This window comes from Cnephaeus nilssonii (assembly GCF_951640355.1).
Source record: "Cnephaeus nilssonii genome assembly, chromosome: 21".
NCBI lineage: Eukaryota > Metazoa > Chordata > Mammalia > Chiroptera > Vespertilionidae > Cnephaeus > Cnephaeus nilssonii.
In genome coordinates, this window is record NC_137092.1 from 18099921 (window position 1) to 18112993 (window position 13073).

Here is a 13073-nt window from a genome sequence, read left to right on the forward strand (position 1 = left end):
CCCTAAGTGCTTTGTGGACAATAGGGTGTTGAATGAATATCAGATGGTCAGGTGATTTCCACTGAGTTTTCTGCAGTAAAGGAAAGTAAATCCTATAGAAAGGTCCAAAGAAAATTCCTACTCAAAAGCCTTATTTTCAGTTTTTATGTCATATATTTTACTGACTTCAGTCAAGTGTGGAATTGGTTTTTGGGAGAGTCTGAGGACTAGTAATGGTCACTTTTCTGTGCTGGCTGCTGTCCCTATCATTCGGTGGGAGTCCGCAGTGTTCAAAGAGCACAGAGAACAGACTGACAGCTGTCAGAGGGGAGGTGGGTTGGGGGGCTGGGTGAAAAAGGTGAAGGGATTAATCCAACAACAACAACAACTAACTCAGAGACACAGACAACAGTATGGTGATTACCAGAGGGAAATGGGAGTGGGGGGTGCAGACGGAAGAGGCTGCTGAGTTTGGCATGATGTGTGGGGTGCAATACTCATGTGGGAAGAGGGGGATGGCAAGAAGAGAAGAAGGAAGACCAGCTAGGAGACCGTGGCAGTGGTCCAGGCTAGAAGATGGTGTCCTGTCCTGGGTGGCCTGAAAGGAACACTCAAATTCAGACAGTGGGACCAAGCCTTTCCCACGGGGGCCATCATCAGTCATTCCCACCTTCCTGACCACCACCCCACCCTGGGTGTGTCCTCTTCTGCTATTTCTGCCCTCCCCCCCCCCCCCCAGAGCTTCCTATCACTGCAGACCACCTCTGAGCCTGCTCTCAGGGCAAAAGAGAGGGGACAGCACTGTCCCTTACTCACTGCTGGTGTTCAACAAATAGTCGTTCGTGTGTGTTAGTGGGAACCGGTGTTGGAAGGAGGGTAAGGGGGAAAAAGGTCAAGGAAAAGCGTCAGGAGGATGCGGCTCAGAGACACTGATTCATCTCTGGCTTCTTGAGTTTATACCCCGAACACCATCCTTCAACAGCCATGTTTTAAATAATGCATAGGTTCCATAAATGTCTAATTGCCAGAGTTCAACTACATATGAATTGAGCATGCTTCTGTGGGAAACCTCAGAAAACCCAAGTTTAGACTATTTCTTTGTGAAAATAAGCCTCAGTTCAAACTCAACTTCTGGGGTCAATTTGTTGTAAGTTGAGTGCTTGTCCTTTGTTCCCATGGTATCTGTCTCTACCCACATCAGCACTTTCATGCTTTGGAAATCCTGTTACTTGACCATTTCTCTTAGTCAAGCAAATGCGACACAGTAAAAATAAGTTATTTATAGATTTGCTCATTTATTCAATGATAACTATATTCACATTTTCATAGGGGATTGTGACATTTTTTCCCTGTGTTCTGCCATCCTCCTGCTTTCTCGTGTAATTAGACTGGTATGTTTTCATTATAATCTAAGTGGCTGTTGAATAAATAGCATATTGCGTCATATGACTAGATATGGTTTTATTTAACTTATGACAGATTTGTAATAAATACAAACGACTTGTGAAATATATCTGTGATGAAAGAACAATGGCTCAAACTGTTCTTCAGGCTGACATTAATTGAACAAAAGACCTTATAGACCACATACTCCGTACACTCAAAAGGGGGAGGAGCTGGAGGATGTGGGCTTGCCAGGACTAACTGCCAGGGTTGGAACAAGTCACTCTTCTCTGCGCCTCAGTCTTTTCACTTACCAAATGGGAACCATTAGCAACCAAGTCACCCCAAAGGGATTTTATAGGACTCTAAGAAATCATATATTACTAAGTCTAAGTGCTTAAATAAACTTTTAGGAATCATGTTTATGTTTTTTATTTTTGTCATTGCAAGTAGTAGTATTCCTTCCTTCCATGATGCTGTTTTTTTGACTCATGTTTTCTGATTTTTAATCTTTTGTCATCTCATATCTCATATTGTGACATAGGATCTCATTTTTCTTTGCTGTTATTGTTGTGGTTTTTTTTAGCAGAGAATGTTAAGGTTCAAATAATAAGAGGAAACTCAGATCCCATTCCTTTAGTGAGACTTTCCATTCTGCCTCCCCTTCAGCCTATGGGTTCTCCTATACTTTAGCCAAGAAGTGGAGATGATGATATCAAACTATGCTATTTTCTAGCCAAGTTGGCAGAGGCAAGAGCATAATAACCCTGTATAATAATTTTAAGCTACAGTTGGCATGACTGTAATAGTAAGTCCCAGCATTTTTCCTTCTTGTTCTGAACAAATCCATCCACCCTACCCTTGAATTTTAGATGAGTTTATGAACACCCTCCAACCTCTGTGGACTCTACTTTTTGAACCATTATTCTACATTAAAATAATATTATTTATAATGTTATTGATAGATGAGCTTAACAGGAAGGTTTCCACCAGTGTCTGAGGCAATGTTATTTCTACTGTTATCTTCAGAGTCTTTATAATACAATGACGTTGTGGTAGACATAATTGATCTATCTGCTTGACTTTATACTATCCTCTAACTTTACCCTGAGATTGGGGTTTTCTGTGACACAAAAAGAAATAGAACATCTTTTACAGGATTAGACAGTTTATAACTAATTACCAAGGGGATTTGCCAAAACTTAGATGTCCGTTTCAGTCATGCTCTAGTACCCCAGACTCTGAAATATCCTATACTAGTACATGTGGCCCTGAGTGCATTTCTAGGGATTGCATAGACTTCTTGCTAGGTTCATCCTCCCCAGGGTATTTTGCTAGTGTGTATCCTAAGTCAAAGAGGAATTGTCCAAGGGAGTGAGGACAGAGCATGGATATGCAGGTTGTGTATCCACATATATCCTCTTGGGCCTGGAGTGGATGATAGTTAGCTCCTTTGATTTCTAACAAAATAACATAAGGATATTTGTAGTACTTATATTTACTAAGGGTTTTGGGAAGCAGTACAGCAGTTCAAACAACCTCGAATAGAATGTTAGATAGCCCTCTGTGCAAGAGTTTTTTAAAAAAATACATATATTTCTTTATTGATTTCAGTGAGGAAGGGAAGAGAGATAGAAACATCAGAGAGAGAGAGAGAGAGAGAGAGAGAGAGAGAGAGAGAGAGAGTCATTGATCCGCTGCCTTCTGCACGCCCCCTACTGGGGATCTAGCATGAGTCCTGAGCGGGAATTGGACTGTGACCTCCCAGTTCATAGGTTGACACTCAACCCCTGAGCCACACTGGCCGGGCCACAATAGTTTTTGAGGAATGGACCCTTCACTTGGGGGTGTCACTGACAGCTCTAACCTTGTACTGGCCCAGCCCAAGGACAGTGCTTTGGTTTATCTCTTTCTCTTCCCCTTCCCATATCACCCCTCAATGGCCACCAATCTGGAAATGCCCCAAACTCAAGGTGTGTCTCACTCTATTGTACATTCACTCTTCCTACATGCTCACCTTTGCAGATCCAAACTAATCAAATGTTCAAACAAATCTAATGGACTTCCAGTTAACAAGATGCTCCCTAATTGAACAGTAATTGTGGTTGTCAATAGTATCTCTGCTATTCATTCTACCTGCTTAAACTCTTGCAGGTCAGCTCTCAATCTGAGTGATAATCGATGATGATCACCATCTTCAAAATGACGAACATTTATTGAGTATTCATAGTTTACCAGGCATTGAGCTAAGTTAGTACTTTATTTACATTCTCCATATTAGCAATGAAGAGCTTAGCCCACAGCTAAAAGTCAGTGTGTGCTCTTAGTTACCCGAACACTTCCCAACAAATATTATCTGAACAGCTGTTATGTACCAGACACTCTCCTAATCACAATGTACAGATGGTTAGCAAGGAATTCATGGTACCTGCCCTCATGAAGGTTTTTTCCCAATAAAGAAAACACATAAACAGGAAAAGAGATGCAGATGACAGCCTGTGAAGAAAATAAATCCAGTGATGGGGGTCCCAGTGTGGGGGACATTCAATTGTGTGGTCAGAGAAGGTTTGTGTTGATACTTTGAGGCAAGATTGAGCTTGATGAATTTAAGAAACTGAAGTCCAGAGTGACTGGAACAAAGAGAGAAAAGGACTCTATAAAGAGTCCTTTAAAGATTAAGGATTTTGATCCTGAAAATGATGAGAAGCCTTTGAAGTTTGAAAGCTGGAGAGTCTCATAGCATTATTTGAATTTTTTATAGATCCTTTTGGTTGCCTTGTAAAGAATATGTTGGAGGAGGACAAAACTGGATTGGGGAATTATTAGAAAGCTGTTGCTCTGGTTTCCATAAAAGATCATGGTGGCTTGGACTAGGGTAGGTTGATGGAAATTGATAGAAATGATGGATTTCAGAGATTTTTTTTCAGAAGGTGGCATTGATGTGACAACTCATCACATGTGCTAAGTATTGGATAAGTGTTTTAAGTTCCTGCTAACCTGTAAGCCTCCTAAGACCAGGAGCCATTGTCTTGTTCACTGTTCTACCACCAGGGGGTATGACACTGATAGGTAGCACTAAGTAAATACCAATTGTGAATATGTGATTGAGCAAATGAATAAAGAAGTGCAGCACGATAATTCACCATGTTCTGCTGTCTCAAGTGCCTTAACTAAATTATTGAAATACAGGGTAAAATTACCATGAGAGGTAATTTTCTTAATTTTCATCATTGAAGGTTAATGAATTTTTTTTTCTTCCTCTGACTGTATGGCTTCCTGGATAGACCATTTAAGCAGAAAACAAATTTGACAATGTTGCTTTTATACATCATAAATATCGGTATCTCTGCACAATTCTAGGGAGGAATTTAGAAAAGGGAAAGTTATGGGAATAAAATACAAACTCACATCAAAAGGATTTTGGGTTATGATATTTACATGAATACTTTAAAATTATATTTGGGAAAAAAGCTATGAATTTTTAAAAATGCATCTAAAATATGAATTTTGGGAGAATAAGAAATTCTGAATGAAGAAGAAAAGAACCTTATTTTTAAATATCAATGAGAAATGTGTAAATGATAGTTAAAAATCTCTGAAGGGGACTACTTTATGAATAATAGCACATAGCCAATATTTATTCAATTTCTATAGTCCAACATGAAGATTAAAATCATAATGGAATACTCATAGGGAAGTAGGGTAGATCAACAGAAGCGTTTCCAGTGGAAATGTACTAACCATACACTGTTGAATAAAGGCCAAAATCTGCATTAAAATAAGAACATTCTTCAGACTCAAAAAATTACAGGCCTCATTTTTGTGGGTTGAAGTGTTTGGATAGCTTGATAAGGAGATTATATAATTCCCTTATAGGGATATTTACTTAGTATTGTTTTTATTATGTAGCTGTAACAGATGACAAATGTAAGTTCGGTAATAGGAAATAAAATGACAGCTATATCCCTGGATGGCCAAAGCTGTGAGGCCAAGAAGTTATAGAAATTTTCATGTCTTTCCATTTTCACTTATATGATCAAGATCCTGCCTTTCCTGCCAGGTCTGCATGCTGCCTGTGATGAGGAGGTCAGGAATAACCCTGTGAACACTATTCACAATCCTCGCTGAGTTGTTTGAGTTAGCCAAAACTTAGATATCTTTTTACCAAAAAAACAGTCCCAACAAATATTGAACTTTAAAACATTTACATTATTTGAAATTCTTCATGATCATAGTTATGTGTGTTTTTTCACATACATAAGCTATATCATGTTAGGTTTTAAATGTAGGATTATTTCATATAAACATTTCCAAATATTTAGCATTATCTAAAGATTTATAATTTAAAAAAATATATAGTAGTATTCAACAAAGCATAATGGCAGATGCTATTTCAAATTTAATAAAATATGTATAGACTCACACCACTCCCCTAAATGTGTTATTTGTCCTAACTTGAAAGTGTATACTGGAAGAACAATATTAACCTTCATATGATCCTTTTCTAGAAAAGTTACGTTTTCAAATGTGCATCATATAGTGAACTTAAATATAAATAGCATTCTTTCAAGCATATTTTTTTGAGAGCCATATAAAAACTGTAAAACCAAGGTGTTAGGCATGAGGTTATTTTAAATGTTATCCTTAGTGGCTCACATAAGGATGACTCTGCTGGCCTCCTAGCTCTCCCTTTGGAGTCGGGTGGAATGGAACAGTCTCCTTTATGTTCTGACCCAGCTATGTGTCATTTGGAGAGCCTCATGCATGCCCGGGTGCTGCCGTGCGGGGTCCCAGAGAATGATTCATGGGTGGACTCCTGTCAGCATTTTGCTGCAGGTTATAGAAGGAATTTCAAATTGGGTGGTACTATGTAAATATTCTCTGAGACATTTTGATATTGCCTTCCTGTTTATTTTTTACATTTTGTGAACTGTTATTTAATACTCTATATTGTGGTCCTGAGATTTTTCTGTAAGGTAAAAACTTTCTTTGCACAATGTATTTTGCAGATGACATCTTTGCTTAGGCCAGATTGTTAAATGAAAGAATTTAGCCTTAATCGTATATTTACTTCATAATTTTACCTAATCAAATTTTTTTTTAAAAAAAGAAGCGATAGTGTCAGATTTGGTAAAATATGAAATTGTAGAAATTTTGAACCTCATGGGGTTTTTAGTCTTAAGACTAAGTGTTTCATTTTAAAAATGAAATACTGAATAAAAAGTTTGCTTTCATCCAAAGTATATGCTTAAAATGTTTAATTAGATTAAAACCAAAAAAATTAGGGGTAGCCTTGCGTTACACTTTTTTTAGAGCTTGACTAGAACCTTTCTAAGAAAAATGAAAATTAACTTTAAATACTGAAGTTAAAGCATTTGAGTGAAGCAAATCAAAACAGACAAATTTCTAATTTTACCCATCTCCCCACTTTTTAATCTGATCATTTGACTCCAGTTCACAGGGTGTAAACTGATGTTTTGACATTTCCTCAAAAGATGTGGCAAAATATACATTGTATATCCATTAATCCGTGTCCTTGCCTTTTTTTTTTATTTTTACAATAATGGAATTGCCTGAATATCTTGAGAGTTTGGAAGTGTACAGTGAATGGGAGTGTGTATTCCAAGGGGGTGCACTAGCCTCATGCACTCCACCCTTGGAACTATAGTGTAAGCTCCTTCTTAATTAAACAATGTCACAGTAATCTGTGCATATCTGTCATGACACTTAGGCATAGCAGAGATTCAATGTTAACTTTATATACTTTCCAAAAGGAGAAGCAACTATTTTAATACATTTGAAAATTACATTGGAAACAAATACTCTTTTCATTATGTTCCACCCAGGTGCAAACTGGGTTGAGTTTAACTCAAGATACATGATCCCCTGGGTTATTTTTTCTTCCCTCTTTTTCTTTTGTCCCTCTTAAACAGTCATGATATAGAAAACAAAACTTTGTTTTTGAAGTAGAATTATTAGGATCATTTATTCTTTGTCAAGCATCAGACTTGCAGTTCTGTGTTTTGTTATATTGATCACAGGGTGCTGCAAAGCTGTGTGTAATTAATGTCAAGGGCAGTAATTTACTGACAACAGTTAGGAAAAGAGAACTATAGAGAGCACAGGAGCATTTTCAGAAATGGGTTTTATTATATTTCATAGGCACTACTCACTTTACTTATGGTGGGTTTCAATATTTGAATCAAAAGAGAATAATAATAATAATAATAATAATAATACATACGAGTTAAGTATTAAACCAACAGATGAAAAACCCAGGCCTTCCCCCCGAACCCCTCATTTTGGTTGTAGCTCTTGGTGTAGATGCTATGGTGTGAGGGCTGCTTTCTTTCAATGGCTGGTTGTCATTCAGGCTGGGTTGTCATGTGACTGCCTGTCTGTGCCTGCTGTACAGGTGAGCGGATGTTCTGCACAGCAAGTGTAGACAGGCAGACACATGACAACTCCGTCCAGCCAGGCCCTTGGTTCCTTCAGGTTTCCTTTGCTCATGGGCAGATACGGTCAGTCTGTTTTCCAGATTTGGTGAATTTGGAGGGTCAGGGGGAAAGGGAGAAAAACACACAATAGAATTAAACATTAAAACATTATGGAACTAAAAACAAGTTAGACTTTCGACTTTATTCAGAAAGTACACTTATACATTTGTTCCCAATGTGCTAACATGAATCATTGACTTGACAGAAAACTCATATTGAAATTTTAAGGCAAAACCAAACAAACAAAAAAGATTAAACACCAGGTTTATTCTTAACTCCAGTTCATGTTATTACTGGCCCATAATGCAGTCAGAGTTCAGAGTAATTGAACCAGATGTTTTTCCTCTTCCCCAAACTCTGCATATTTTAATACTGAAGTTAAAGATAAAGACATGTTTATACATGTTTCTTGTAGTAGATAAGTACCATAACCTTCTCCATGAAAAAGAAACTTATCATTTACATGGAAATGGCAGCCATTTTAAAAATAATTAATGAGCCTAATGTATTTGGCAGTTCAACCAGCCGACCTTTGGGATTTTACACGGGTTGTGTTTTTACAAATACTTTATTAAGCAACAGGAACTTATTTAAATTTCTCATATCCTTTTTAATGCAGTTTTTAAGTATGGATGTGAAAACCAAATCAAAAGCAGTTGTGAGCTTAAGTCCTCCGCTTAACTAACGATAGTGCCCTGCCATGAATCAAAAGGGTATAAACTATACAGCTGTTGGTCACAGAGATGCTCACTCAGATTGTGTTTTGGATCTTGTTAGTGCACTACAGTTACAAAATAGTCCCTTAAACACAGAAAATGAAACTTCATTTCATATCCAAAAAGTAAAACCAGGCCCTTTGGAAGATTTCCTTATAACTCATATGAGAGAAAGAGTGATGATGTTAAATATACAGATAGAAAATTTAATTCTGGTGAGTCAAAAATAACTCTACTGGCTCTTTTAAAATAAATGATCAATTCATACCCTTCCCTTTAAACAACAAAATCACCAGATAGTCAAAATGACAATAAGTGGTATTTCTTAAAACAACAACAACAAAAACATTATTGTCCAAGGAGTGTGTAATTAGGATTTTTTTCAAAGAATTTTAAAGAAAATAAATAGTATATTTCCTGTTCACTGTAAAATTCTGAGAAAAATAGCAGATAGAAACTTTATGGAGAACAAAAGAATTTTTAGAGGCTATGAAAAATGAGTTTTGTACACAGCTCAACCTTTATGCAGTGACTAGATGTGCTACAGCTTTAACAAAGAGTTGAGAAGTGCAAGTTTCCATTTATTTAATTTCAAGAAAATAAATGTCTGATTCTGTTTCTGGTCATCACTTCTGAGTAGAAGACTTGTCTGTTTTTTCTTGACAAAATCAAAAACATCAGTGAACTTGGCTGCCATTAAATAATTACAAGGTCAGAGTATGGGAAAACAAATACCTCAAGCAACTATTTTGCTATCGTTGCTGCATTCAGGGCAACAGAAAATATTTATAGAGTGATTCACTTACAAAGAGCATATTTGTAGAAATTAAAAATTACTGTAATTCGGTATAGCTTTCCCTCTCTCTCCCATAAATACTTTGATCCAGTTAACTTTGCTCAATTAAGGAATGATGTAACCTGGAAAAACAGAAAGAAAAATTTGTGAGTTCATATGTTCTCTTTTAATGTGAAACAATTCTAGTAAACCAAGATACCCCAAAATATCAGACCCTGAAATCCATAACTGTTTTCAGGGTGGGGAAATCTTGCTGAAAAATGATTGCTCTTAAGACGTTGGGATAATTTATTTTTCTAATAGATGTTTAAAACACACTTATAGTAAGTATGTGGCATCTGCGTACCTCATAGCCATGTTAAAAAGATGAAAGGTTGAAAAAACAGTTAAGAGTGTTTTTCTGTCTTCCAAACTATAGAGTAAACATTAAAATTTGTTATCAGTTAAAATAATAGCTAAAATATGAAAAAAACTATATGTACATTATTATCACACAGTGTAATTTTTAATAAGGTCACTACCCTTTAGTTCTTATTTTCCTTAATTGACTTCATTATTTATATTAATTAAAACATTAAAATTCTTCAAAAAATGGGTAATTATTTCTGTCTACACAAGTAGCAGCAAACCCAGGTAAAAAGGTAGAAGAAAGCAAGTAAAGTTTTCATCTTTGCTCAGAAATTTCTGTTTCCCCTCAGGGTAAACCTGACCTTCAGTTATTTTAAGCTGGGATTTCTGAGTGATGGTCTTTTATGTATTTGGACTTTATTGTCATGGGTGGGATATTCTCTTTAGAGAAGAGGAAAGTGGGTTGTTTTTAAACAGCAGATCTCTTGTCGAGCTGAAAGCTTTGGCTTCTCTCTCTTTACTAAGGATGACGCTGGTGGATCAGTGGACTTTTTACATTACCAAGTTGTACTTTACTTTATTTCCTTACAATAACAGCTTTACGACTTCAATGAGAAAAAGGAAAAAATTCTATCAGTAGGAATTTTATGCCTGCACTCTTTCCCACAGAGCGAAAAACTTGGGTGGTCTGTAGGCGAGAGGTGGGGGGAGATAGTATATTTTGGTCTTTCAAAAACATAAACACATTATCTGGGTGGAAGGCCTGAAAGCCAAGCAGGAAGGGCATTAAATCTATTCACTAATTACACGAAAGTGATCGGTGTGAAATTTTGTCCCACTGTAAACAAACCTTCTTGGATTTGGAGATCTATGGTTTAAAAAAAAAGGGGGGGGGGCCTTGAAAATGTAAATAAACTGTTTTCTATTGATCCTCTTCCAATTAAGAAAATGTGTTGAAAGCTAAAGCTCTGAATTTCCTTTCTCTTAGATGGCAGAAAAGTCTAACCCCAAATCTAGTCTAACTTATCAGTCATCCACACACTGAAATGAAAAATAACTACTGAGTTTCTGTGAAGTGCCCTTTGGATAGGCTCTGCAAACAATTTTCTCTTTCTGATGATATACAGCGTTTAATTTTGATACTTACACTTCCCATTATATCCACGAGCAGTTTTAGTCGAAGATGATCACTGTTGGTTAGTTTTCTCTGGAATAGATCCCATGATCCCTAAAATATTTGTATGTCTCCTTACAAAGTATAATATCAAAATAAAATTAAGCATTATTCTACCCTGGAAATAAATTTAGTTTACACTAAGTTTGCATACATGCCGGTGTATGTCCCAGCGCACAATCTACCATCCTGCCTTCAGTGAGCAGAGGTTTACAGAGTGAGCTTTTGCTTTTGATCTTGCATTGAGCTCATGCCAGTTAAAAAAATAAGTATTATTCCTTTTCATTTGTTAAAACTTGGCATCAAAAATGGGTAATCAGGACTCCAAGCACATGTAGGGGCTCCTCGGCTCCCCCCATACAAATTTATTCTTCGGTTTCTACTCCTGTACTTACGCCAAGGACACCCTCGGGTCCCCTCCGTCTGCAAACTAAAAGTCATCCTGAGAGAGGAAATAGGTGAGGGACTGATGATGGTTAGTTTCTTTGAAATAAAAAAGCCATTTCATAATAATAAAAAAAGACACTTAAATATACATGAAATGAAAGTAAGTTATAAAATTTAATCATTTTTACAGAGTAAAAAAAACCCACAAAAAAACCCTCAAAATTTGAGACATCTTAAACATTACTACGGTACCCTATAACTATCTTCTTTGCTAACTGTATAAATTAGTAGAATACATTTCTTGAAAAAATAAGCTCTGGTAAGTTATCTCATAGTTTCTCTTTTCAGTTTTCCTATGTAAAAGAAACTATATAGATTTAAAAAATCTCATTTGTTCAATGAAAAATAATATGGAAACCTCTAAGTCACAATAGAAAACAAATCATATCCTCTAAGTGGAGAAGATAGCTAAATTTCTCCCTTTTTATAATATTTTAACTAAAAATCATGAATAGAAGAGAAAACGTGTGTTTTTTTTTAATACCAGTTTTAGGATGATCAAAAGGGTAAATTTTAAAATAAATCATTTTGACAAAAGATAACGTGGGGAACCTTTTATAATAAACTGTTATGCAAAGGAGAATGTGTGACAATTTTTGAATTGTTGCAAAATATAACTTAGAAAAGGATTTGTTCAGGAACCACTATAACTTTAAAGAATTTAAGGGAGGACAAAAGAGATTATATTAATGTTTCAGATTAAGTCTATAGAACAGATTTTTCATTATATAGAATTCTTTGGGGGTTGCTATAAATAGGGGGTTGAGGGAATTAGGGGTGAGGCAGTGCCATTTTTCCAGAACTTTCCTTAAGGGACCCACCTCTGAAATTCAGTGTGGATCATATTGCAGCCCAGACTTTCTATATTATTCTCTCTGTTGGGATTTCATTCAGTTTTCCTTCCTCCCACCTTCCTCCCCCTCCCTCCCTCCTTCACCTCCAGGACAGCTGGAAACTGACCAAGAAAAACTTTTGCCTTCGTTTACAAATTCCTTTTTTATCAGTGGCTTTCTAGACAAAGTACCTTATCATTTTAAATGCTCGGAGACATAGACACATTGTAAAACCTAGGCATGAGGGCTCAGCTGACCAGCAATTATCAACCATTCTTGGATTTTAAAAAAACAACAACAAAAAAAAAACCTCAGGGCTATATATTGGGATAGCTGAAGACAGAGGTTTTTATTTCCCGGCTTATTCAGTTGCTGACTCAATAGTTCTGGGTTGGCGCTCTTTTCTGGGCAAGTCCCATCTGCGTGGTCTGGTGGGCAAAAAAACTTGGCAGCCTACTCTCTTATTGTTAGATCCTGTTATTTTTGGTATTTATCTTATATAAGTAAAATTTCAGAAAAGCACTATCCATACAGCATTTTAAACATTGCAAGTATTCTTTACTTTGGGGCAAAATGGGACCAATTCTGGGATATTCAAGTGATAGCACAGCCCTCATTCAACAGGTTTTTAGGTCTCTGAATTATTCCTTTTACCCATTGAAAACTAGCCTCATTCAATTATTTTTAGTATTTGGAGTCTTTGTATTTCATATTGAAGTGGAAAAATCTTTAAGCTTAAGAAAATACTTATAAATCTTCAGAAAGCGAGTAACTTATAGTAAATCACTATGTACCGCACCCCGTTGCCCTTTTACAATAAATGTATAGCTCTTGGCCACACAAATGCCTGTTTCGCATGTGATACAAATCATTGGTTCCCACCTCAGCTCTCCCGGTCAC

At 36.5% G+C, this 13073-nt stretch overlaps 1 protein-coding gene across 10 annotated transcripts in view; it reads left to right on the forward strand.

The window, feature by feature from the left end:
- DNM3 (dynamin 3) overlaps positions 1-13073 on the forward strand; it is a 373749-nt gene that overhangs the window by 170813 nt on the left and 189863 nt on the right. The window lies entirely within an intron of this gene.